Below are 23,696 nucleotides of genomic sequence, written 5' to 3' on the forward strand. Positions count from 1 at the left end.
AGGTCTGAATACCCACACTTGCATCCTAAATATACTGAACAGAAATAGAAACGCAACATGTAAAGTGTTGGTCCCATGTTTCATGAGCTGAAATAAAAGATGCCGGAAATGTTCCATATGCAGAAAAAGCTTATTTTCCGCAAAATCTGAGCACAAATGTGTTTACATCCCTGTTGGTGAGCACCACAAATACCTGAAGCTTCCGCGGTTGTGTTCAAATGTAGGCCTTAGCACTCATTCTGATCTCATTCCTGATGATCAGTGCTTTAGTTCATTATCTTGCTGTCCAATGGTACTGAATTTGAGATGAACCCAACTGTCCACGTTGTTCTGTGCATTAGCCTTTTGATTTGAAAAGTTTTAGTGTTTGTACTAGGCTATTTGATTTAAAATATATACACTATATATACTAAAATATGTGGACACACCTTCAAATTTGTGGATTTGGCTATTTCAGCCACACCCGTTGCTTACAGGGAAGGAAAATCGAGAACACAGCCATGCAATCTCCATAAACAAACATTGACAGTAGAATGGTTCTTACTGAAGAGCTCAGTGACTGTAAACATGGCACTGTCATAGGATGCCACCTTTCCAACAAGTCAGATTGTCACATTTCTGCCCTGCCAGAGCTGCCCCGGTCAACTGTAAGTGCTGTTATTGTGAAGTGGAAAGAATTAGGAACAACAACGTCTCAACTGCGAAGTGGTAGGCCACACAAGCTCACAGAGCGGGTAAGTATATTGGGTAAGTATGACTCCTTCCACTACATTCTGTTCGAAGACCATCAAAGGTAAGGGAATATTTATGTTGTAATTTTGTATTTCTGTTGACTCCAACATAGCGGAGAAATATTGTTTACGTCTGAGCGCCATCTCAGATTATTGCATCGTGAACTAATTCCGTAACGTTAAAAAAAAAGTGACACAGCGGTTGCATTAAGAACCTGTGTATCTTTCTAACTATATGTAGAACATGTATCTTTAGTCAAAGTTTATGATGTGTATTTCTGTTATCTGGCGTAGCTTTCTGTAATTTCTTCTGACATTTTGGAGAATTTTCTGAACATGGCATCAATGTAAAACGAGATTTATGGATATAAGTTGCATATTATCGAAAAAAAAAAAGTACTGTGTAACATGTCATATTAATGTCATCTGATGAAGATTTTCAAAAGGTTAGTGAATGATTTCTTTTAATCCTGCGTTTGTGATTGCATCTTTTGTTCAACAAAATGGCTGCATATCGTCTGTGTCTTTGTGGTGGTTTGACATAAATATGTGCTATGTTTTCGCCGTAAAACATTTTAGAAATCTGACACGCTGGGTAGATGAACAAGGTGTTTCTTTCATTTGAGCTATTGGACTTGTTAATGTGTGGAGGTTAAATATTTCTAAGAATGTTTTTGCATTCTGTGCGCCACCGTTGAACGGGGGGGGGGGGGGTTGTAGTTCCCGCTTGGGAACCCATACCGTCATTAATCATGAGAGGCATGTTCGCCCGAGATTAATTAACCTGTTATGGCTGCATCCCTTTGTTCTCAATTTCCACCTGAAGACAAACCCTGATCTAACTGCCTGTAGCTCAGCCCCAGAGGCAAGGATATGCATATTCTTGGTATCACTTGAATGGAAACATTCTGAAGTTTGTGGAAATGTTAATTGAATGTGGGAGAATATAACACAGTAGATCTGGTGGAAGAAAAGAGAAAGAGCATACATTTTCTGTTTTTTATTGTTGTAGTATCATCTTCACATTTACTAGAATAGCCACACATTCAGATAGGATGCTGGAGATTTTGATGGATAACACAACAGGGCAACTGTAGGTGTGCAAAGTTTCAGACTGATAACTTCAGGAATGGGTGAGCTACATGACATTTAGCATGAAGTCACCCAGGTGTCCCACACAAGTTGCCCAAATGTACCCAAGTGGCCAAATTGGTGAAAGGACCTATAACTATATACAGATGTGCAAATAACTATATACAACATATCAAAAAGCAATTCTAACACACACACAAAATGTTTAAATATTAGAAAATAAATATTTTTTTTAAAACAGTACACCCTTTGGAAGTCCTCGTCACAATATTTTGCTGCCTGTGCCAAGTCTCTTTCTGATGTAAAGCAGAGGCAAACTGAACAAGTGGTGCATTTCATGCGACACAGAACACAACGACGCCTCCATGCTGTGCCCTTTTGGCCCTGAGGCACAGTCATGCCTGCAGTAATGAACTGTGGCATGTGAACACCACTGGGGGCAGGGGTAGAGCGGGCAGCTTGGCACCGGGGGCTCCCAGTCAGAGTTGCTATCACTGTGAAAGACAACATAAAAAAATTGTATTGTATGAGCCTTTTATCATCACATAAAATAAACAGATATGTATTGTATAGAGCAGAGGGAATAGTCACTAAGGTGAAGTGCTGTTCCATTCAACTTCGGCAATTGTTGTGGGCCTGCCCTCTCCTGAACAGCACCCAATGGCTATTTCATATGGAAATGGAGAGGAGTAGCAGGCGCAGTGGCCATGTGTGTGTTTGATGTTCTACTCCATTCCATTTGAATAAAAAAAAAAAGTTAAATATAATCTGACATGGGAAGAAAATATATATATATATATATAATATTTTTATTTTCATATATAATATATCTTTTTTGTTATATTTCATAAAACGGCATTAGCACTTACCCGTCCAGAAGTACGTGCTGTCCTTGCAGAAAATAGCTCCTCAGTTTGTTTGAATCATAACACTCCAAGATTCCTCAAACAAAAAAATCTGTCTCACTAGGTAATAGCATATAGCACATACATAGGTCATAGAAATATTGTGGGATTCTGTATTTTACATTATAGCCATTACCATATATCTATGATTAAATATTATCTGATCTTGGCTGTGTGAAGTATCTGCATTTGTGCACTTGAGCATCATCATGAGATTAAACAACTGCTTGCTACATCTACTTGCCTGTTTGTGTGTGTGACAAGAACTGAATAACATGGTGTGACCTGCATGTTGCAAAATTGTATATAACAGCCCAGCAGATGCTTTGTCCTTGTGTTTGTATGTAACAATATTGAGCACATGGTGTGACTTGCTGTATCTTACAAAGTTGTGGTCAATTAGGTATAGGGAGGGGTGGTCATCACGAGGTTTAACTGACATGGAAAAATACTGAACAACACAATAGCAGGAACTGAGCAACTGTTATAACTAGGCTGCGATACCAGAACAGTAAGAACCTATACATGGACGGAGGGAGCCTGCGATAGGCTGAGCAAGTCTAAACCACGCTCAGCCTCTACTGCGATAGACATAGTTCCAACCCATCTGTTGGCCTATCACAGTATAAAAACAACTGTTTATGTACATCCTGTCAGCTCCCTGTTCTGCCCTGCGTGGTATTACAGTGAGCCCGTATATATACGAACGTTGCATTTGCCATTTATTGCTTAGCTAATGAAAAATTCATAGTATACAATCGGTGACTCATTGTTATATTTATCCTGATACCAGATTCGAATTTACGCAACTCTAACAATATATACACATAGATAGTGATAAGTACGAACATTGCTAGAGAGGCAGGCTGACTTGCGGCGTAATTACATTGAATACACAATAATGTTCCTCAAATTATGACAGAGAAAATTAGTTGTGGCATTTAGAGGAAAACGTGTGCATTATAGCTTTGAGTCACTTTTCAAAAGTGGCTAAAAGTTCCAAATACATTTTTAAAAAGTAGCTGAATATCGTCAGGATAGTCTGAATAGATGCTACAGCTAGCAACATTATTGCTAGGCGGTCCATTGGGCTATATTTGGCTATAATATAGGGAGGTAAGAATAGTTGTATCGTATAAAGTTGTGGTTGTTTCCCGGGTATTGATTTTTGGTTAGGTAACTAACGCCAGTGAATTCGAACAAGAAGTTAACATATTCTAAACATGATCTGTTTTCATTATGGGGAACAATGAAAGGTCTACAATAGGGTATGGCTGGCTGGGCGTGTTTTATTTTAAAGGGACAGTGCACGTTTATCACAGTTGTGTGAGTGTAATGGCAGGCTATAAAGTATTTTGGGGAGGCAATTTGGAGAAAGACTGAATGAGTTACATGAAACATAGAGGAAATTTAAAACAAATGATTTGAGGGGATTATCATAATTATTAGGTTTTGGTTTTGTTGTAAACGTTTGGGTTAAACAATTTAAAGGCAATGCTACAAAAAACTAATTGAGTGTATGTAAGCTTTTGCTGTAACTATTCACACCCCTGAGTCAATACTTTGTAGAAGCATCTTTGGCAGCGATTACAGCTGTCAGTCTTTCTGGGTAAGTCTAAGGGCTTTCCACACCTGGATTGTGCATCATTAACACATTACTCTTAAGAAAAATTCTTCAACTATGTCAAATTGGTTGTTGATCATTGCGAGACAATCATTTTCAGGTCTTGTCATAGATTTTCAAGTAGATATAAGTCAAAAATGTAATTTCGTCCACATGAACATTCACTATCTTCTTGGTAAGGAACTCCAGTTTAGATTTGGCCTTGTGTTTTAGGTTAATTCATCTCCCAGTGTCAAGTGGAAAGCAGACTGAACCAGTTTTTCCCTTTAGGATTTCTCCTTTGCTTAGTTCTATTCCGTTTATTTTTTATCCTGCATTACTCCCCAGTCCTTAACGATTAAAAGCATACCCATAATATGATACAGCCACCACTATGCTTGAAAATATGGAAAGGGGAAAGGGGGATACCTAGTCAGTTGTACAACTGAATGGCCCGTGGAAAAGTGAGAGTGGTACTCAGTAATGTGTTGTATTGGATTTGCTGCAAACACACAGTATTACTTTAGTGCCTTGTTGCAAACAGGATGTATGTTTTGGAATATTTTTTATTCTGAACAGGTTCTTCCTTTCACTCTGTCAATTAGGTTAGTATTGTGGAGTAGCTACTATATTATTGATCCATCCTTAGTTCTCATAGTCAGTCATTAAACTCTGTAACTGTTTTAAAGTCCCCATTGGCCTCATGGTGAAATCTCTGAGTGGTTTCCTTCCTCTCTGGCAACTGAGTTAGGAAGGAAGCGTGTATCTTTGTTGTTACTGGGTGTATTGATACACATCCAAAGTGTAATTCCTAACACCATGGTGGTTTTTACCCATCTACCAATAGGTGCCCTTCTCTGTGAGGCATTGGAAAACCTCCCTGGTCTTTGTGGTTGAATCTGTGTTTAAAATTCACTGCTCGATTGAGGGACCTTACCGATTATTGTATGTCTGGGGTACAGAGATGAGGTAGTCATTGAAAAATCATGTTAAACACAGAGGGAGTCCATGCAACTTATTAGGTGACTTGTTAAACAACTTCTTAGGGCTGAAATCCCGTTAACGGGATCGATATGACAACAGCCAGTGAAAGTGCAGGGTGCCAAATTCAAAACAAAAATCTCAATTAAAATTCCTCAAGCATACAAGTATCTTATACCGTTTTAAAGATAAAATTCTCGTTATTCCAGCCACAGTGTCTGATATCAAAAATGCTTTACAGTGAAAGCACCACAAATGATTATGTTAGGTCACCACCAAACCACAGAAAAACACAGACATTTTTCCAGCCAAAGATAGGATTCACAAAAAGCACAAAGAGATAAAATTAATCACTAACCTTTGATGATCTTCATCAGATGACACTCATAGGACTTCATGTAACACAATACAAGTATGTTTTGTTTGATAAAGTTCATATTTATATTAAAAAATCTGAGTTTACATTGATGCGTTATGTTCAGTAGTTACAAAAACATCCAGTGATTTTGCATAGCCACATCAATTTCAAAGAAATACTCTTCATAAATATTGATGAAAATACAAGTGTTACACATGGAATTATAGCTGTATTTCTCCTTATTAACACAACCGCTGTGTCAGATTTCAAAAAAGCTTTACAGAAAAAGCAAACCATGCAATAATCTGAGATCGGCGCTCAGAAAACAAATACATTTATCCGCCATGTTGGAGTCAACAGAAATCAGAAAGAAGATTATAAATATTCACTTACCTTTGATGATCTTCATCAGAATGCACTCACAGGAATCCTAGTTCCACAATAAAATGTTTGATTTGTTCGATAATGTCCAACATTTAGGTCCAAATAGCTACTTTTGTTAGGGCGTTTAGTACACAAATCCAAACGCTCGTATAGGTCCAGCCGAACGTAGGACGAAAGGTTCAAAAAGTCATATTACAGTTCGTAGAAACATTTCAAACTAAGTATAGAATCAATCTTTAGGATCTTTTTATCATAAATCTTCAATAACGTTCCAACCGGAGAATTCCATTGTCTGTAGAAAAGCAATGGAACGGAGCAACCTCTCATGTGAAATGCGCATTACCAGCCCATGGCTCTCTGCCAGACACCTGACTCATTCAGCCCCACATCACAGTAGAAGCCTCATTCTAGTTTCTAAAGACGGTTGACATCTAGTGGAAGCCTTAGGAAGTGCAATTTGCCCCATATTCCACTGTGTATTTGATAGGGACTGAGTTGAAATTCGACCAACCTCAGTTTTTCCACTTCCTGTTTGGATTTTTTCTCAGGTTTATGCCTGCCATATGAGTTCTGTTATACCCACATACATCATTCAATCAGTTTTAGAAACTTCAGAGTGTTTTCTATCCAAATGTACTAATAATATGAATATATTAGCAACTGGGACTGAAGAGCAGGCCATAAACCTGAGAAAAAAATCCACTACTTGGATGAATAAGGTGCAAAGAGGTGCCCAGAGTGAACGGCCTGCTCCTCAGTCCCAGTTGCTAATATATTGATATTACTGCCCCCAGCCATAATACGTTTTACTCATTAACTTATTTAATTTAAATTTAAGCTTGTCAAAGCAAAGGGGTTGAATACTTACTACCTCAAGACATTTCAGCTTTCCATTTTTAATTAATTTGTAAAAAAGAAAATGACAAAAAATAGAAAACATAATTCCATGTTGACATTATGGGGTGTGAAGGCCAGTGACAAAAACTCTCATTTGAATCTATTTTAAATTCAGGCTGTAACACAACAATGTGGAAAAAGTTAAGGGGTGTGAATACTTTCTGAAGGCACTTTACTTCCATTCATTTTTTAAATTTGTATTATTTCACCTTTATTTAAAACCAGGTAGGCTAGTTGAGAGCAAGTTCTCATTTACAACTGCGACCTTGCCAAGATAAAGCAAAACAGTGTGACAGACAACAACAAAGTTACACATGGAGTAAACAATAAACAAGCCAATAGCACAATGAACAAGTCAATAACACAGTAGAAAAAAATAAAGTCTATATACATTGTATGCAAATGGAATGAGGAGGTAGGCAATAAATAGGCCACAGGAGTGAATAATTACAATTTAGCAGATTAACACTGGAGTGATAAATGAGCAGATGATGATGTGCAAGTAGAGATACTGGTGTGCAAAAGAGCAGAAAAGTAAATAAAAACAATATGGGGATGAGGTAGGTAGATTGGGTGGGCTATTTACAGATGGACTATGTACCACTGCAGCGATTGTTTAGCTGCTCAGATAGCTGATGTTTAAAGTTGGTGAAGGAAATAAAAAAGTCTCCAAACTTCAGCGATTTTTGCAATTCGTTCCAGTCACTGGCAGCAGAGAACTGGAAGGAAAGGCGGCCAAATTAGGTGTTGGCTTTGGGGATGATCAGTGAGATATACCTGCTGGAACGTGTGCTACGGGTGGGTGTTGTTATCGTGACCAGTGAACTAAGTTAAGGCGGAGCATTACCTAGCATAAACTTATAGATGACCTGGAGCCAGTGGGCCTGTAGACGATTATGTAGTTAGGGCCAGCCGACGAGGTTGCAGTGGTGTGTGGTATAAGGTGATTTGGTAACAAAACGGATGGCACTGTGATAGACTGCATCCAGTTTGCTGAGTAGAGTATTGGAAGCTATTTTGTAGATGACATTGCCGAAGATCGAGGATCAGTAGGATAGTCAGTTTTACAAGGGTGAGTTTGGCGGTGTGAGTGAAGGAGGCTTTTTCTTCAGTTAGATGAGTCTTGTGAGGCCTGTGAGCATCCTGAAGCAAAACAACCGACATGCAGTACCAGTCAAAAGTTTGGACACACCTACTCATTCAAGGGTTTTTCTTTATTTGTACTATTTTCTACATTGTAGAATAACAGTGAAGACATCAAAATGATGAAATAACACATATGGAATAATGTAGTAACCAAAAAAGTGTTAAACAAATCAAAATATATATTATATTTGAGATTCTTCAAAGTAGCCATTACAAGAGTGTGCAAAGCTGCCTTAATGACAGCTTGCACACTCTTGTCATTCTCTCAACCAGCTTCACCTGGAATGCTTTTCCAACAGTCTTGAATGAGTTCCCATATATGCTGAGCACTTGTTGGCTACTTTTCATTCACACTGCGGTCATCCCAAACAATCTCAATTGAGTTAAGGTCAGGTGAGCACTCCATCACTCTCCTTCCTGGTCAAATAGCCCTTACAAAGCCTGAAGATGTGGTTTTGGTCATGGTCCTGTTGAAAAACAAATGATAGTCCCACTAAGAGCAAATCAGATGGGATGGCGTATCGCAGCAGAATACTGTGGTAGCCATGCTGGTCAAGTGTTCCTTGAACTATAAAGAAATCACAGACATTGTCCTCAGCAAAGCACCCCCACACCATCACACCTCCTCCTCCATGCTTCAAGGTGGGAACCACACATGCAGAGATCATCCATTCACCTACTCTGTGTCTCACAAAGACACGGTGGTTGGAACCAAAAATCTCAAATTTGGTCTCATCAGACCAAAAGACAGATTTCCGCTGGTCTAATGTCCATTGCTTGTGTTTCTTGGCCCAAGCAATTCTCGTCTTCTAATTGGTGTCCTTTACTAGTGGTTTCTTTGGAGCAATGAAGGCCTGATTCACGTAGTCTCCTCTGAACAGTTGATGTTGATGTGTCTGTTACTTGAACTTTGTGAAGCATTTATTTGGGCTGCAATCTGAAGTGCAGATAACTCTAATTAAACTTGTCCTCTGCAACACAGGTAACTCGGGGTCTTACTTTCCTGTGCTGGTCCTCATGAGAGCCAGTTTCATCACAGCGCTTGAGGGTTTTTGCGACTGCACTAGAAGAGACTTTCAAAGTTCTTGACATTTTCGCGGAATGACTGAGCTTCATGTCTTAAAGTAATGATGGACTTTCATGTCTCTTTGCTTATATGAGCTGTTCTTGCCATAATATGGACTTGGTCTTTTACCAGGTTTATCTTCTGTATACCACCCCTAACATGTGACAACACAACTGATGAGCTCAAACTCATTAAGAAGGAAATAAATTCCACAAATAAACTTTAAACAAGGCACACCTGTTAATTAAAAGGCATTCCAGGTGACTAGCTCATGAAGCTGGTTGAGAGAATGCCAAGAGTGTGCAAAACTGTCATCAAGGCAAAGGATGGCTACTTTGAAGAATCTCAAATATAACATATTTTGATTTGTTTAACACTTTTGGTTACTAAATTATTCCATATGCATTATTTCATAATGTTGATATCTTCACTATTATTCTACAATGTAGAAAATAGTACAAATAAAGAAGAAACCTTGAATGAGTAGGTGGGTCCAAACTTTTGACTGGTACATATATTGTAAGGGTGCGTGCTGGTGGCAGGGAAGTCAGGCGCAGGAGATCGAACTTGGTATAAACGAAGCAGTTAAATAAGTGCCCAATAACTCAGAAAACCAAAATATGGGGGTACAAAATCCGTCGCACACCAGAACATATCTTGAACAGTGCTTACAAACAAACAATCACAGACAAGGAAAATGAGGGGGAACAGAGGGTTAAATACACAACATGTAATGAATGGGATTGGAACCAGGTGTGATTCCAAGAACACAGGATGAGATGTTACTATCCTTTGTGCAAGCACTTCCAAGAGTTCATGAACAGTGAGCCTGCTGAAATTTGGGGAGCGCATCGTCAGTAGTGTACCTTTGGTTCCTCGGGTGTTTCGGCCTTTCACACTATACACCCTCCCCAAAGGCGGCCAGCGACAGGGTGATCAATCCTACGCTTGCGTCCCATTCCCAATTAGTCATAGGAGTTGTTGTTGATAGCCAACATCCCATGGGACTATGCATGGGATGTTGTGTGATACAAGACAAGACAAAACCAAAGGAAACTGAAAAGAGGAGCAGCGATGGCTAGGTCGGTGACTTCACCGAACGCCGCCCAAACAAGGAGAGGGACCAACTTCGGTGGAGGCCGTGACATATTTCACATATATACACAGTGCCTATAGAAAGTATTCAGGCCCCTTGACTTTTTCCACATTTTGTTAGGTTACAGCCACTTAAATGTATAAAATATTTTTCCCCTCATCAATCTACGGACAATACCCCACAAAAGCCCCATTTATTTTCATTATTTTAGAAAATGTATTACAAATAAAAAATGGAAATATACAATTTACGTAAGTATTCAGACCCTTTACTCAGTACTTTGTTGAAGCACCTTTGGCAGACATTACAGCTTCGAGCTTTTTGGGTATGATGCTACAAGCTTGGCACACCTGTATTGGAGTGTTTCTCCCATTCTTCTCTGGAGATCCTCTCAAGCTCTTTCAGGTTGGATGGGAGCGTTGCTGCACAGCTATTTTCAGGTCTCTCCAGGGATGTTTGATCGGGATCAAGTCCGGGCTCTGGCTGGGCCACTCAAGAATATTCAGAGACTTGTCCCGAAGCCACTCCGAGGTTGTCTTGGCTGTTTGCTTAGGGTCATTGTTCTGTTGGAAGGTGAACCTTTGCCCCAATCTGATGTCCTGGGCTCCCTGGAGCAGGTTTTCATCAAGGATCTCTCTGTACCTTGCTCCGTTCATCTTTTCCTTGATCCTGACTAGTCTCCCAGTCCCTGCCTCTGAAAAACATCCCCACAGCATGATGCTGCCACCACCATGCTTCACCGTAGGGATGATGCCAGGTTTCCTCCAGATGTATCGCTTGGCATTCATGGCAATCTTGGTATCATCAGACCAGAGAATCTTGTTTCTCATGGTCTGAGAGTCATAGGTGCCTTTTGGCAAACTCCAAGTGGGGTGTCATGTGCCTTTTACTGAGGAGTGGCTTCCATTGGGCCAATTTACCATAAAGGCTTGATTGATGGAGTGGTGCAGAGATGGTTGTCCTCCTGGAAGGTTCTCCCATCTCCACAGAGGAACTCTAGAGCTCTGTCAGAGTGACAATTGGGATATTGGTCAGGGAGGTGACCAAGGCCCTTCTCTGCCAATTACTCAGTTTGGCCAAGTGGCCAGCTCTAGTAAGAGTATTAGTGGTTCCAAACTTCGTCCATTTAAGAATGATGGAGGCCACTGTGTTCTTGTATACCTTCAATGTAGCAGAAATGTTTTGGTACTCGTCCCAAGATCTGTGCCTCGACACAATCCTGTCTCGGCACTCTACGGACTAAATCCTTTGACCTCATGACTTGGTTTTTGCTCTGACATGAACTGTAAACTGTGGGCCCTTATATAGACAGGTTTGTGCCATTCAATTGAATTGACCACAGATGGACTCCAATCAAGTTGTAGAAACATCTCAAGGATGAGCAATGGAAACATGATGCACCTGAACTCAATTTTGTGTCTCATAGCAAAAGGTTTGAATACTTATGTAAATAAGGGATTTCAGATTTTTATGGGGTATTGTGTGTAGATTTCTGAGGATTTGTTCTATTTAATCAATTTTAGAATAAGGCTGTTAAGTAACAAAATGTACAAGAAGGCAAGGGGTCTGAATTATTTGCCAATGCACTGTGTGTGTGTGTGTGTGTGTGTGTGTGTGTGTGTGTGTGTGTGTGTGTGTGTGTGTGTGTGTGTGTGTGTGTGTGTGTGTGTGTGATATATACATATATTGAGGCAAACCTCTTCAAGGTTAGGAGCATTTGTCACAAACTAAGTGGTAAACTGTCACCAAATCACCCAAGAATGAGAATTCTTTCGAACAGGACAGTACCTGTGTGTTTGTTTCTCCGTCCTGGTCCACCCAGGCCGTAGGCGAGGTCAAGGAGAGCAGGGTTTGTTACACGAATCGGGTTCTCGGTAGGTCCAGGTCCAAACGCCAACAGGTAAGTCCAAAACAGTCCAGCTCATACACGGTAAATCCAGCCAATCTCTATTGTCTCTTTCTCTATTGTTCATAGATCCTTCCAGCACTCTCTTCTCCTCTTCCTGGTTTTTCTTGACCCTTTATCTGTGGGTTGGCTCCACCTTCTGAGGGTTCCCCTTGCTTCTGGGACTTGTAGTTTTGGTGGTCGGCCATTTTGTGATCTGTAGTTCTGACCGGGTGGCCATTTTAGTGATCGGGCAGAGCCCGTTTATTAGTTCTGCTCTCACATATCTGCCATTTATCACTCGACCCCCTTCTTTGCCATAATATATATATTTATATATTTATATATATTTATATTTATTTATATATATATGTATATATATATTATATACAGTCGTGGCCAAAAGTTTTGAGATTGACACAAATATTCATTTTCACAAAGTCTGCTGCCTCAGTTTGTATGATGGCAATTTGCTTATATTCCAGAATGTTATGAAGAGCAATCAGATGAATTGCAATTAATTGCAAAGTCCCTCTTCGCCATGCAAATGAACTGAATCCCCCAAAAACATTTTACTGCATTTCAGCCCTGCCATAAAAGGACCAGCTGACATCATGTCAGTGATTCTCTCGTTAACACAGGTGTGAGTGTTGACGAGGACAAGGCTGGAGATCACTTTGTCATGTTGATTGAGTTTGAATAACAGACTGGAAGCATCAAAAGGAGGGTGGTGCTTGGAATCATGGTTCCTCCTCTGTCAACCATGGTTACCTGCAAGGAAACACGTGCCGTCATCATTGCTTTCACTACAAGGACTTCACAGGCAAGGATATAGCTGCCAGTAAGATTGCACCTAAATCAACCATTTAACGGATCATCAAGAACTTCAAGGAGAGCGTTTCAATTCTTGTGAAGAAGGCTTCAGGGAGCACAAGAAAGCCCAGCAAGCGCAAGGACCATCTCCTAAAGTTGATTCAGCTGCGAGATCGGGGCACCACCAGTACAGCATCTGCACGCACAGTGAGGCGAAGACTTTTGGAGGATGGCCTGGTGTCAAGAAGGGCAGCAAAGAAGCCACTTCTCTCCAGGAAAAACATCAGGGACAAACTGATATTCTGCAAAAGGTGCAGGGATTGGACTGCTGAGGACTGGGGTAAAATCATTTTCTCTGATGAATCCCCTTTCCGATTGTTTAGGGCATCCGGAAAAAGCTTGTCCAGAGAAGACAAGGTGAGCGCTACCATCAGTCCTGTGTCATGCCAACAGTAAAGCATCCTGAGACCATTCATGTGTGGGGTTGCTTCTCAGCCAAGGGAGTGGGCTCACTCACAATTTTGCCAAAGAACACAGCCATGAATAAAGAATGGTACCAACACATCCTCCGAGAGCAACTTCTCCCAACCATCCAGGAACAATTTGGTGATGATCAATGCCTTTTCCAGCATGATGGAGCACCTTGCCATACGGCAAAAGTAGTAACTACGTGGCTTGGGTAACAAAACATTGATATTTTGGTTCCATGGCCAAGAAACTCCCCAGACCTTAATCCCATTGAGAACTTGTGGTCAATCCTCAAGAGGCGGGTAGACAAACAAAACCCCACAAATTCTGACAAACTCCAAGCATTGATTATGCAAGAATGGGCTGCCATCAGTCAGGATGTGGCCCAGAAGATAATTGACAGCATGTCTGGACGGATTGCACAGGTCTTGAAAAAGAAGGGTCAACACTGCAAATATTGACTCTTGCATCAATTTTATGTAATATGAAATGCTTGTAATTATACTTCAGGACTCTATAGTAACATCTGACAAAAATATCTAAAGACACTGAAGCAGCGAACTTTGTGAAAATTCATATTTGTGTCATTCTCAAAACATTTGGCCACGACTGTATATGTGTGTGTGTGTGTGTGTTTTATTGTCACAGACACCAGATATGTGCAGTGAAATGTGTTGTTTTACAGAGTCAGCCATAGTAGTACAGCACTTCTGGAGCAAAGTAGTGTTGAGTGCTCGAACCAGCTGTCACACCTGCCCCCGCTCTTCCCCCCTGGCGCTAGAGGGCGCCAGGCTGCCCTGCATTACGCACTCCTGCCACCATCATTACACACACCTGCCTTCCATCGACACGTGCAACAGAGATTTATTGGACTCACCTGGACTCAATCACCTGTTTATTACCTTCTCTATATGTGTCAGTTCCTTGCTCTGTTCCTCACTGCTGCATTGATTGTCTTACGTCTGTGTATTACCCGGTTCTGATGCTGCTCGTGTCCTGTTCCATGTCTGTTCCTCATTAAATGTTGACTCCCTGTACCTGCTTCTCTACTCCAGCGTCGGTCCCTGCACCAGCGAACTTGCGGTTACTGGCCCGATGGTCTAACCTCTAGACTACTTATACATAATATATAATTACATACTGTATGTATTTCATTTAGTTTATTTATAAAATGTACTTGTAAATTAATGTATATGTATGTATTTAATATATAGCTATAGTTATCTTGTCACCATTGTTACGCGCGCACCAGCGCATCATCAGCCCCCCCTCACTCCATCACCTCCCTGATTACCTCTCTCTCTCTCTCTCTCTCTCTCTCTCTATATATATATATATATATATATATATACACACACGTCACTCCCTTTGCGTTTTTCCCCAGGCATTATTGTTTCTGTTCCAGTGTTAAGTCTGTTTATTGTTCGTGTTTCTTGTTTTGTGTTGCTTTTATTTATTTAAACACTGACTCCCTGAACTTGCTTCCCAACTCTCAGCGCACATCGTTACATATCTGGTGAGTATAATATATTGTTATGTGTAATAATGTTGTAAGTCATTTATTTAAGCAGATATTAAAATAGAGTTTTATGCATATTCTACCTGTATCTCTGTATATATGTATAACATGTTCCCTGGTTGGGTCCGTGGATAAACAACCTGACACATCTGAAAAAGAATGTTGCTGATATGAAGATGGAGATGACAGAGCTGCTGAGGGGCATGAAGGAGACTCTGAACCCTCATATGTGTAGAGGCTTTGTGGACTCGTTCTCGCCCGAAAGCAAACCCTGGAGGTATGAAGATTTCATGCAGAATCTGCATCTCACTCATTCATAACAAAGTGTTGCATCGATATTGTTCAGTAGAACTTTACAAAATATGAAAAAAATATTCCACCCTGTGGTGCACTTGGATACTGCAGCAGAACACAACAAACTTGAGTTGTTCACCACTAACATGTATGTACAATGACTGAATGCCAGATGAGAGAGGATAGAACTAGAGTTATGTCCTTATCAGCAGAATCACTCAAACAGTTCCTCAAGCTGCTTTAATAGAATGTGTTGATTATCTGTGAATAACTTACAACAGCTCCTTAAGTAACTGTTGTGCATAATTCATATGTCATCTGCTGTTTTGTTTCTGTTAGGAATCTGGCAATATGGATTCTTTCTACCATGACAACAACCTGGTATTTAGTGTTGGTAACCTGTTTGGTGCTGGTACCGACACCACTGTGCTGGGGTCTGCTGCTAATGGCCAAGTACCCCCATATACAGGGTAAGAATAGATATAAACACAAACGCACACACACACATATTCACTGAGCCAAAACACTGAGGCACTCATGATGTTACAAGTTGTAAACATTGGCAAAGGGCTAACTTGAAGCAGAGGTTATGAAACTAGTTTAGGATGGCTGGGTTAATAAAGGTTAAAAATTAACTCAGGTTTATAAGTTTCACTGCAGTAACTCCAAATCCTTTCTGTCTCAGACCGGGTCCTGGAGGAGATCAGCAGGGTTATAGGAAGTCGTCAGCCCTTAGCAGAGGACAGGAAGAACCTGCCCTACACTGATGCAGTGATCCATGAGACCCAGAGACTGGCCAACATTGCACCCATGGCCATCCCTCACAACATTCGCCGAGATGTCACCTTCTAGGGATACTTCATCAAGGTCAGATAATGTACATGGCTGTCCAAATCTGATCAAATAAATAAAATAAGCCTGAAATGTTTGTAATCCACTCCTTTCAAGTGTGCACTTCATTTATGACACCAAGTTTCATCAATTTTACTCTGAATATAACAGTGTCCTATGCTTCACTCTCACTGCAGGGGACATCTGATTCCTCTACTGACATCGGTCCAACAAGGCAATAGTGAATGGGAGATCCCCCACACCTTTAACCCCACCCACTTTCTGGATGAGCAGGGAGGATTTGTCAAGAGGGACGCCTTCATGGCCTTTTATGCAGGTAATCAACTTCATCACATAACAAATTATTTCATTGCAAGAAGTAGAGGAATTGTGGTTGCCATTTGGACAGACTTCATGCTATTTTCCATATCTTGGGTCTCTCTCGCAGGTCTTAGGGTGTGTCTGGTGGAGGGTCTGGCCAGGATGGAGCTCTTCCTCTTCTTCACCTCCCTCCTGCAGCGCTTTAGTTTCTCTCCTCCTCCTGGAGTAACAGAGGATGATCTGGACCTAACACCATTACTGGGGTTCACCCTCAATCCTTCACCTCACCAGCTGTGTGCTGTGATCCGGATCTGAGATGCAGTGGCAATTTTAACACGAAAATATTGGTGGGGCAAACTCAATCAAAAAAATGAATATTCACTGAAACATTACACATTAAATGCACCCTCATAATAACCAATCCCTGAAATGAGTTTGTGCGACACACACATACATTCATATTTTGTGTATGATCAGTTCATAGGCTACTTCGACTATCTTTTTAGATCTAATTGCACTGAAGACAGCATTAGTCAAACATACTTTAATAGAATGAAGTTTATTTTACTTCATTTTCAGCATAGGTCTGCATTATTGATAATCATTTTAAGAGTATTGGGACGCATCCTAAACACATTCTAAGTGCAGTTGCATCTGCCTGGCTGTTAACATTATCTAGTTTCATAATCTATGCTTCAATTTGTCCCTTTGCCAATGTTTATAACTGTTAACACCATGAGTGCTTTACTGTTTGTGTGTGTGTGTGTGTGTGTGTGTGTGTGTGTGTGTGTGTGTGTGTGTGTGTGTGTGTGTGTGTGTGTGTGTGTGTGTGTGTGTGTGTGTGTGTGTGTGTGTGTGTGTGTGTGTGTGTGTGTGTGTGTGTGTGTGTGTGTGTGTGTGTGTGTGTGTGTGTGTGTGTGTGTGTGTGTGTGTGTGTGTGTGTGTGTGTGTCAGAGGTGGCAGGTGGCATCTTTAGTGGGGAGGATGGGCTCATAGTAATGGCTGGAATGGAATGGTATCGAACACAAACACATGGTTTCCATATGTTTGATACCTTTCCATTTACACCATTCCAGCCATTATTATGAGCCGTCCTCCCCTCAGCAGCCTCCTGTGGTGTGTGTGCTACCAACACTAATACCAGGTTGTTGTCATGGTAGAGAGAATCCATATGGCCAGATTCCTAACAGAAACAAACACGCAGATGACATATGAATTATGTGGAACATTTACTTAAGGAGCTGTTTTAGTTATTCACAGATTTTATTTGATTTGAGATTTTATTAGGATCCCCATTTGCCGACGTCAACGGCGACAGGTAGTCTTACTGGGGTCCAACACATAACAATAAAAAATACATGACAGACAAATGACCGTATAATTTACATACATTTAAAAACATTAACATGTAGTGTGCTTTTGTGCAACTACCAGTTACACGTACAGGTCACATGGGGGAGAGCTGTTGTGCCGTGAGGTGTTACTTCATTTGTTTTTTGAAACCAGGTTTTACTGTTGTCGTGGCAGAATCAGAATTCTTTAGGTAACATTTATAAATAAAATGTTTTATTCATTTTATTGCATGCTTATGTGAGATATTTGTCATTAGAATGTCTTCTTTTGGATAATACTGTTGGCTGTTTGCAGTTATCTGTTCTCTGTAAGGGGTTCTGTTACTTGAGCCACAGAAAGGGGAGAGGTCAAGCTTGTCTTCATATGTAAACATATCTTTTAAACCATGTGAAGGGGGATTGGGGGGGAACCAATTATCTCTTGGCTCCACATTGTCTGTGTGCCAGTCACTGTCTCTCTGTGATCTTGTCCAGGGGGGGGGTGTATTTGATATATGCCATTGGGTGAGGTAATGGTGTTGGTCCTGAGTGGTACCAAGAGCGAGATAAGAACATAGTTTAGGAGACCAAAGCTGAATGACCATTTATAGTCAATGCTGTCTGGCTATGTGTGTCTTTGCTATAAAGGATCTCAGTTGCAATGTGTAAGCACTCTAAGAGAGTGATGGAGCTCATAATAATTAAAGATGGACTTTATGATAACTCTGACTTGTGTGGTGGTTTGCTCTCATGATTTGGTAAATACAGGACATTTCCACTACACTGTTCACATGCACTATATGAGATGGAAGGGAGTTCCAAGTAATCATGGCTCTGCATAACACTGTAAGATTCCTTGAATTTGTTCTGGGCTGGAGTAAAGGATTCCGCATGCTTCGGTTTGACTTTGTTCTAGCCAAACTTGGCTAGGAGAACTAAACGAGTGTGCTCGCATACTCCCTTCAATGAAAAACTAGAAAAAGTGGTAAAAGTACTGTTTGTCCATCTTGAGACGCCCGTAGCCAGAAAACAGAATTAATCTCAAGAAATTTGTTAAACATTTTTTACGGTTTTCACAAAGAAGATCTTAGTCGCGCAATTTTTACATCTAACTAAGATGTTTGGTGCAGAATGACAACAAACACTAAATTGAATAATCCCTACTGTTGACCAATGACCGACGAAGGGACATAGACTTTGGCTCTCGAACTTCGACTGTCCCTGAGTAAATATTTTGTGAGCATGAACAGACAAAAAAAACTTGTCATAACGAATGAAAATGTTGCAATGTCGTCATAATATCTGCACGAATGGTTCCGAAGTGTTTCAGATGGGAAGCATGGGGACGCCTTAAGTGTGTGTGTCAGTGCTGTGTGTAAATTGACTTTGCAAACAATTTGGAATTTCAAACACATGAATGTTTCTCATAAAAACAATAAATAATGCAGTCGGTCTTTCCTCAACTCTTAGCCAAGAGAGACTGGCATGCATATCATTTATATTAGCCCTCTGATTACAATGAATTGTTAAATGTGCCACTGTTCTGGGCAGCTTAACTAGGCCCTTCTTTTGACTGGACAATAATCAAGAAAAGTTCAAACTAGAGCCTGCAGGACTTGCTTTGTGGAGTGTGGTGTCCAAAAAGTAGAGCATCTCTTTATTATGGACAGACCTCTCCCCATCTATACAACCATTGCATGAATATGTTTTTACCATGACAGTTTACAATCTGAGGTAACACCAAGTAATTTAATCTCTCCAATTTGCTCAACAGCCACACCATTAATTACCAGATTCAGCTGGTGATATGAGCTTAGGGAATGATTTGTACCAAATGAAATTCTCTTCATTTTAGAGATGTTCAGGACAAGTTTATTTTTGGCCACCCATTCTAAATCTGATTGCAACTCTTTGTTTAGGATTACAGTGATTTTACTAGCTATGTTTGCGGACGGGTATAGGGTTGAATCATCAGCATACAATGACACACAGGTTCTGTTTAATGCCAGTGGCAGGTCATTGGTAATAATAGAAAAGAGTAGAGGGCCAAGAGAGCTGCCATGCAGTACACCACACTTTACATGTTTAACATTAGAGAAGCTTCCATTAAAGAAAACCCCTTGGGTTCAATTAGATAGATAGCTCTGAATCCACAATACGGCAGAGGTTGGAAAGCCATGACACATAGGATTTTTCAACACGTTATGGTCACTAATATTAAAGGCTGCACTGAAATTTAACAGTGCAGCTCCCACAATCTTTTTATTATACATTTCTTTCAACCAATCATCAGTCATTTGTGTCAGTGTAGTAAAGGTTGAGTGCCCTTCTCTATAAGTACGCTGAAAATCTGTTGTTAATATGTTTACAGTGAAAAGGCATTGTATTTCGTCAAACACAAATGTATCCAACAGTTTCCTAAGAGCTGGTAGTAAGATGATAGGTTGGCTATTAGCGGAATGACTTTGGCTTCCCTCCAGGCCTGTGGACAAACACTTTTCTCTAGGCTCAGATTAAAGATATGACAGATAGGAGTGGCTATAGAGTCAGCTACCATCCTCAGTAGCTTTCCATCTAAGTTTGATCGATAACAATACTTTTTCCACCTCTCCCACACAAACTTTACATAATTCAAATTTACAATAATTTTCTTTCATGATTTGTTTTTTTATGCATGAATATGATGGCTTATTGTTCATTGTTGGCATTTCCTGCCTAAGTCTGCACACTGTCAATGAAGTAATCATATAAATAATTGCCAACATCAAATGGTTTTGTGATAACTATGCAATCTGATTCGATGAACAATGAACTTGTACTTTTCTTTCTGCCCATAATTCAATTTAAAGTACTCAAAAAAATTAATTGTTCTTTATATCCTTGATCTTGGCTTCATAAGACAGTTTCTTTTGTTGAGTTTAGTTACATTTAATTTGCAGTACGTCGGCCAGTCAGATGTGCAGCCAGACTTATTAGCCACTCCCTTTGCCACATCTCTCAACCATACAGTTTTTCAATTCCTCATCAATTCATGGAGTCATGTTTTTAACAGCTGTATGTTTATCAATAATTCTTATATATATATATATATATATTTATTTAACCTTTATTTAAGTAGGCAAGTCAGTTAAGAACAAATTCCTATTTACAATGACGGCCTGCCCTGGCCAAACCCGAACAACGCTGAGCCAATTGTTAGCAAGATATTGATTTCATTAACCTTATTTCCAAAGCTGCATATATTAATATGGGCTATTTTTTAGCCCTTTCCTGTGTAGCTTATCGGAGATAGAATTTTGAAAAGAACAAACAAAGCAAACAAAACAGATAATCAACACATTCTTTTAAATCAGCTTGAGGAACTGTTTTAGTGTTTGAGTCTGAGTTTACATGTGATTCTACTGATACAGAGAAAACTCTAGTTCTATCCTCCCTCAGCTGGCATTCAGTCATATGCATACATCCCACTGGGCACACACTGGTTGAATCAACGTTGTTTCCACAACATTTTAATGAAATTATGTCGAACCAACGTCGTATAGACGTTGAATTGACGTCTGTGCCCAGTGGGATGTTAACTGTTCTAGTTATGTTGGTAACCAGTTTATAACACCAACAAGGCGCCTCTGGATTTTGTGGTATATGGCCATTATACCACAGATAAGGCCTGTATACAAGCACTGTGCTTCACGTCGTGCCTAAGAGAGGCCTTTAGCAGTGGTAAATTAACAAAAAAGTTGAAGTAACAAAAGTATATTAATTCGAACATGGACAGGCAGGCGGGCTCAGGGTCAGGTCAGGCAGAGGTTGCTAATCCAGAATAGGGGGCAAATGTACAGGACGGCAGACAGGCTCAGGGTCAAGGCAGGCAGAAACGTCAAAACGGGAAAACTAGAAACCAGGACCTATGAGAAGACAGGAGCAAAGGGGGAAAGCTGGTAGGTTTGATGAACAAAACGAACTGGCAACAGACAAACAGAGAACACAGGTATAAATACACAGGGGATAATGGGGAGATGGGCGACACCTGAAGGGGCGTGGAGACAATCACATAAACAGGTGAGACAGATCAGGATGTGACAGTCTTAGCTTGTTCATAGACAGCTTACAAGGTAATGAAACAAATAAGACATGTTGCAATTTGGGTGAACTATCCCTTTACGAATGTGACATAGCCAGAATAAGAGTCAGATATCATTACCATGTCCTTGGTTTATATCATAGAACACAGGATTGATGTCCCAGTCCCCTAAGTCCTCTGCCTGGTTGACCAGCACCTGCTTGACCGTCTTGTATCCTGCCAGGGCAACCACTTTCTTGGGTCCAAGGTGAACCGTGAAGATGGAACCATATTTCTTGGAGAGCTGGACAGATAAAGTTTACATAAAGTACACCATAGACTCAGTTATGTCTCGTAATGATCTATGAATAAGCACAAAACTGGACATCACATGTATCAATCAAGAAATAGCATGAAGACAGTGGTTTATAATTGAGGTCAGACCTGGGTTCAAGTACTATTCAATGTATTTTAATTACTTTCAAAAACATTTAGTATTTAGACAATTCCTTAATGGAAATATGTTTGGAATATTTCAATGTATTTTAATTACTTACAAAAACATTTAGTATTTAGACAAAATTCCTTAATGGAAATATGTTTGGAATGTATGCATTTACAACTACTTCTTTTTTTTTGAAGTTGTTGTTTTTGGCTGTGTATTAAAAAATACTCAAAAACACAGAAAAGTGTCAAATACAAATACTTAAATACACTACGTATTTGAACCCAGGTCTGCTTTGTCAACAAGATCCTGAAGGGATACTCCTAGGGAGCATCTCAACAGTCTAACATGGCCTCTCATCTCTTTCCTTGCACTGCTTCGGTCACCGTCACAAAGTATTTTGGCCATAGCCTGGTCCCAGCAAAAAAACAGATCTGGGACCAGGCTACTTGGGCAGGACATATCTGTTGAAATACACTACAAAATAGACCATTAAACAACAGTAACGAGCTAAAAGCATATACAATGTGACAGAGTTCATTCCATCAGTTTGCTTACTGAACTTTTCAAACCTGGTGAAATAGCAAGAAAACTACATAAGTGAGATAAAACAGATAACATCCCTCAGATTATATCAACAACCTCAACATGGTTTTCTCTAAAAGCAATGCAGGACTTCATCTTACCTCACAGAGAGAGTGATAGGGCTTCTTGAGGTCCAGCATGTTACCAAGCAGGGGCAGCGGCCTCGGTCCTGGAGGCTCCTTCCCCTGTTCCTCAGAGCTGGAACCAGAGAAGAAGAGGTAGAGGACCAGCAGAAACAGCACAGCCCCCAGCAGTGTCACCGTGCTGGGAGCCTGGAGGAGAAGACCTCTCCACAAGCAGTGCTGTAAGATCAGACAGTGATGTGGAATTGGGAAAAGTCAGTGCCCAACATAATAACTGTCTTACATACAATTGAAGTCAGAAGTCTACATACACTTAGGTTGGAGTCATTAAAACTAGTTTTTCAACCACTCCACCAATTTCTTGTTAACAAACTATAGTTTTAGCAAGTCGGTTAGGACATTACTTTGTGCATGACACAAGTAATTTTTCCAACAATTGTTTACAGACAGATTATTTCATTTATACTCACTGTATCACAATTCCAGTGGGTCAGAAGTGTACATACACTAAGTTGACTGTGCCTTTAAACAGCTTGGAACATTCCAGAAAATGGTCATGCCTTTAGAAGCTTCTGATAGGCTAACTGACATCATTTGAGTCAATTGGAGGTTTTCCTGTGGATGTACAATGCTAAAAAAATTAAGGGAACACTAAAATAACACATCCTAGATCTGAATGAATGAATTATTCTCTTAGTAAATACTTTTTCTTTACATAGTTGAATATGCTGACAACAAAATCACACAAATTATCAATGGAATTCAAATTTATCAACCCATGGAGGTCTGGATTTGGAGTCGC

General features: G+C 40.2%; 1 long non-coding RNA gene and 1 pseudogene across 1 annotated transcript in view; one reads left to right on the plus strand and one right to left on the minus strand.

Annotated features, from left to right (window-relative positions):
• Positions 1–2,692: 2,692 nt before the first annotated feature.
• The window catches only part of LOC135533013 (uncharacterized), a 59,786-nt gene continuing 38,782 nt past the window's right edge, over positions 2,693–23,696 (minus strand). The window contains exon 3 of the long non-coding RNA XR_010454430.1: positions 2,693–2,765. This is a non-coding gene — a long non-coding RNA (uncharacterized LOC135533013). The remainder of the gene's footprint in view (positions 2,766–23,696) is intronic.
• Positions 15,062–17,175, plus strand: LOC135533015 (cytochrome P450 2K1-like; annotated as a pseudogene).

This window comes from Oncorhynchus masou, unplaced genomic scaffold, assembly GCF_036934945.1.
Source record: "Oncorhynchus masou masou isolate Uvic2021 unplaced genomic scaffold, UVic_Omas_1.1 unplaced_scaffold_2156, whole genome shotgun sequence".
NCBI classification, from domain to species: domain Eukaryota; kingdom Metazoa; phylum Chordata; class Actinopteri; order Salmoniformes; family Salmonidae; genus Oncorhynchus; species Oncorhynchus masou.